Raw genomic sequence first — 4,917 nt, forward strand, 5'->3', positions numbered from 1 at the left:
CATAGAAGTAATCATAGTTAATACATAGTCATAAGCATGATGAAGATCTCGGTATATATATACATATCTTAGTATAAAGATCTTGGTGTTATGGTGAAAGTCTCAATGGAGGAGCAAAAATGATCTTAGTGGAAGAGTAGCAATGATCTCAATAAAGGTGTTGCAATGGTGCAACTATAATGATATATGCGGTGCAATAATGATGACCTCAATGAAGTAATAGTAATGATGATGATATCAGTAGTGACAAAGAAGAGGATTGGTGTATTGGTCTTGGAGTGGCCTAATAGGTCAAGGGTAATGGTCTTGGTATTCGTCAATTGGAATCTCTATAGGAAAAATTTTGTGTACTGGGTTTTCCTCTCAAAGAGTGAGAGATTTTGGCCCTGGCAGAAAGACAACATCTTGTGTCTTTGTCTCTTTTGTTTTGGTAACTATTTGATGAACTAAGAATGCACTCTAATAATAAAAAGAAAAGATAGTGCTAATAAGAAAAAGTTAAAAATACCTCACAAATAGTTATCCTGGTGAGAATAATCTTATTAACATAATTTTCCCTAGATTCTTCAACATGGTATCAGAGCTAAGGTGCTGAAGTCAAAGGAAGGGAGGCAAAAAGAGATATTCAAGGATCATTTTTCAAGAAGGGCATCAAAGAAAGTTGAAGGGTTTTGTGTTTCAAAACCTACTTCAAGGATTGAAGGATCAGTCTACAACAACAGTATACAATGGTAAGGGCTTTTGTCTATATAATTAAGGAGAAAGTCTACAACAACAAGACAATTTAGTCCTACAACAAGGCTGATTTGGATCCTTATCTAAAGTTCTAGGATCAAGTAATCTCAGTCAAAAGATGAAGCATTCAGAACTCGAGTACATATCAACAATTTTGGTGTCTCCCACAGTTTCGGTCTATGTCATACAGTGATGATGGCATCATAATAGTGACAATCACTACCTCAGATTGAATTATTTGCTATAAAGAATATAGTCTTGACAACTCATATTCATGATACTCGATGGCATATTAAAGCAGATCATCTACAACATAGCGCTCAGAAATAGGTCCATGTACTATAAGGTGATCATAGAAAGTAACCTTGATATTCGATGATTCTACATGATGATGAATACTACAAGGTTCACATGTGTGACAACAAGAATTCCTGGATGTCTTTCTGAAAAAAATTATCGGGCTTCCCCCAAAAAGAGAAATTGATTTCAATATAGAGCTAGTTCCAGGAGCTACCCCAGTGTAAAAATCCCCTTACCGAATGAGTATGCCTGAATTAACAGAGCTTAAGATGCAGTTACAAGAGTTGCTAGATAAAGGGTACATTCGCCCAAGTGTATCACCTTGGGGAGCCCCAATGTTGTTTGTGAGAAAGAAAGATGGGACCCTGCACCTATGTATCGATTATAGGCAACTAAATAAATTAACTATTAAAAACAAGTACCTGTTTCCAAGAATCAATGATTTATTTGATTAAGTCAAGGGAGCCACTGAGTTTTCTAAAATTGATTTATTGTCAAGGTATCATCAAATCAAAATAAAAGTGTGAGTAATCTGCAAGACAACATTCTGAACCCATTATGGTCATTATGAATTTGTCGTCTTACCGTTCGGGCTTACTAATTCCCCCTCAACTTTCATGAGTTTAATGAATAGTATTTTCACCCTTACCTAGATAACTTTGCTTTTATTTTTACTGATGAAATTATTATATACTCAAGGAACTTAGAAGAGCATAAGGAGCACCTTCGGATAATGTTGAAAACCTTAAGAGAAAATTAGCATTATGCTAAGTACAACAAATACGACTTTTGTGAAGATCAAATTCAATATATGGGATGGAACAAGTGAGTGAACACAAGCTATTAAGTGATAGATAAAAACAAATAAACATAATTACCTTATCATTATAGGATAGCTGCTATGATTTCGAGGAGGGAGGCTCTAAAATGAAGCGAAGGAAAATTTTTGGAAGGTGATTGTAGCTGCTACAATAGGACTTTATAATAGGCTTTCCCAAATCCAGAAAGAAAAATTATTCTATCATGGTAGTGGTGGATAAGTTGAGAGAAAAAACTCATTTTATCCCTATCAAATACACTTACAAAATTGTTGAAATTGTAGATATATTTATGAGGGAGATATTTCGGTTGTATGGCATGCCGAAAGTAGTTATTTCCGACCAGGATGTAAAATTTACTTCTGCATTTTGGAAAGCCCTTTTTACTGGGTTAGGCACTCATATTCAATTCAGTACAACATACCATCCACAAATAGATGGGCAGACCGAACGAGTTAATCAAGTCCTAGAAGATATGCTACGAATGTATGTGATGTAATAACCAACCAAATGGGAGGAATACCTTCATTTGGTTGAATTTTCATACAACAACAATTATCATGAATCTTTGAAAATGAGCCGTTATGAAGTGTTGTAGGGAAAAAGGTGCAGAACACCTACAAATTGGAACAATCTTGAAGATAAGTTAATCCTAGGGCCTGATATGCTTGTGGAAATGGAACAAACAGTGAAGAAAGTTTGATAGAATCTGAAGGTTGCCCAAGATAGGCAAAAAACATATGTTGATAAAAAAAAAAATTATAAAGAGTTTTAGGTAGGAGAGCATGTATACGTGCGAATTAAAGCCAAGAAAAGTAGCTTAAGGTGGGGTGGAAGTGCAAAGTTAGCGGATCAATATTTGTGTATATGAAGTGTGGGTGTAAATTTATGAATAATGAGAGTAAAGGTGTGCATTTGTGTACCTTCATCCAGACTCAATTGTATATAAAGAGAGAACTATGATATTTCAAAAATTGTAGGTAAAACAAGTGACTTCAAGTTTTTATGCAATGAATTTCTAGGAGGGATAAAGAATCACACTTGCAATGGGCCCTATCATGGTACTAATGGTACTAGGTATATTAAGTTACAATCATGACTTCAAGGCATGTAACACAAATTATCATTTTGAATGGGCTATATCATGGTACTAGGTGTATCAAGTTACTATTATAAGACAACACAATTATTATGATTATTAACTCTCTTTTTTCAAGTCTTTTTTTTAATTATTAGCCATTGTCATAATTTTGATTTGTTGGAAGTAAAATTATTTAAGCTTGCTATTAGTTCATTTTCTTTACATTAATTTTTTATATAGTTTTGAAAAGTTTATATATATATATATATATATATATATATATATATAGTCTCGAGGGTTAATTGGTTGAGTCCTGTTATTAAAGTACCATAGTTATTGAGATGTCACTTGTTCAATTCTTTCAGCATTCTCGAGGTCAGACTCCGTGGTTGAGTCGACAAGAAGTGATCCCTTTGGGTGGATTTTCCTGTTACAAATATTCCATGGACGTAGCATTCACCGATCTCCACGGTTCATCAATTCTTTCTTGCCATTGTTTGAAGAGTATATTGATGGGATGTAAATCCTTAAATGACCAAGATAACTTGTAAGAGTAAAAAAACATAAGATAGAAATCATTGAACATGTTTCTTTATGCAAGAATGACATTTTGATATAACTTGAAATTGCATTAGGGTTATTTTTGTTTCCAGCACTATCAACCATGTATTGACATATTTGAAAATGGATATAAGCTCTCATTTTTCCTTGCAAATTGTTTGTTCATTCTTTAAAATGTAGTTGCAACCCTTAATGTTCTTACAAGTTTCTTTGTGGCCTTGATAACTTCCACGGATTTGTGGACTATTTTTTATTGAGGGTAAAGTAAACAACCAAAGTTGAGAGCTAGGGTATCCCACTAGGCATAGAGTAAACAGTGACACGGTGCTATGTTAAGGCACTCCATGGTGTAAGGTCACTGGTTCGAAACTCTGTGGGCAAAAGTCCATACATGCTAAGAGTTGGTGTGGCCCAAGCCACGTGTGATCCCTTAGTAATTTTGATGACTTAGATGCCCCTAGGTTGTGGCTACTCAAGCCATAGATTAGTCATGCAAGTCACAAAAACTAGCAAACAAAAAGTTGAGAGCTAGAGTGTACTAAGATTGTCATTGGCAATGTCAAAGCCAATATGGGAATCAATTTAGGCATCATTGATATGGGCATAGCTCATAATGTTGGTGGAAAAGTAAATTTCATTTATAAGGAGTTGTTGATGATTTTCAATTATGGGTGAACACTTTCCTAGTTTGAGTTTTCCTTTTTTTCTTGCTCATGTATTTTGGTATCTACCTTTGTTATTTTACATAATCTATTTTTTTTATATTGTGGGGTTTAAACATCTTCCATATATGTTTGTAGTAAATTATGAATCAATATTGTCCTTGTTTTATGATATGAGCATTGTTGGATTGTTTATTTCAAAATAAGAGAGAATAGACATTTAAAATGTTCAATCAATTAAAAATTCCTTACCAAAGAACTAGCTTAAAGCTATTTATTTTTTTTCATTTGAGTAACTAGAATGCATGATTGAATTAACTAGAATTCAAACCTTCTAGATCCATCTTTGGTTCCAAGCCCTTATCGCATCATAATATCCTTTGCCCTTATATATTATTATAGGGTCATATTGTTATTGCACAATCAACTTTGTTCAATAAAATTAGGGCATTGTAATTTCTAGCACTCCAAAAATTTATATAGCTTACATTGCATCAAGATCTGTATAAATCTAAACATGAAGTGTGATGTGTAACTCTCAACCTAGCCACTTACCTTTTCATTATGATGCACCCATTGAGGCAATAAGCTGAAATATCCAAAATAAAATAAAATTAGTGAAGTGCTTATTCAAAAAGGCCAAAAGTCTTGCTTCTGATACAATTGGACAATCAAAAGTCTTGTTTTGGATATAATTGGACAATGGAATTTTACTTTAGTATCTACAACATGTTGGAGGAGGATTTGTTGAGGGTTAAGG

The sequence above is a fragment of the Pinus tabuliformis genome, chromosome 8 (genome assembly GCF_031772625.1).
Source record: "Pinus tabuliformis cultivar Carrire ecotype Pingquan chromosome 8, CPIR1, whole genome shotgun sequence".
Lineage (NCBI taxonomy): Eukaryota > Viridiplantae > Streptophyta > Pinopsida > Pinales > Pinaceae > Pinus > Pinus tabuliformis.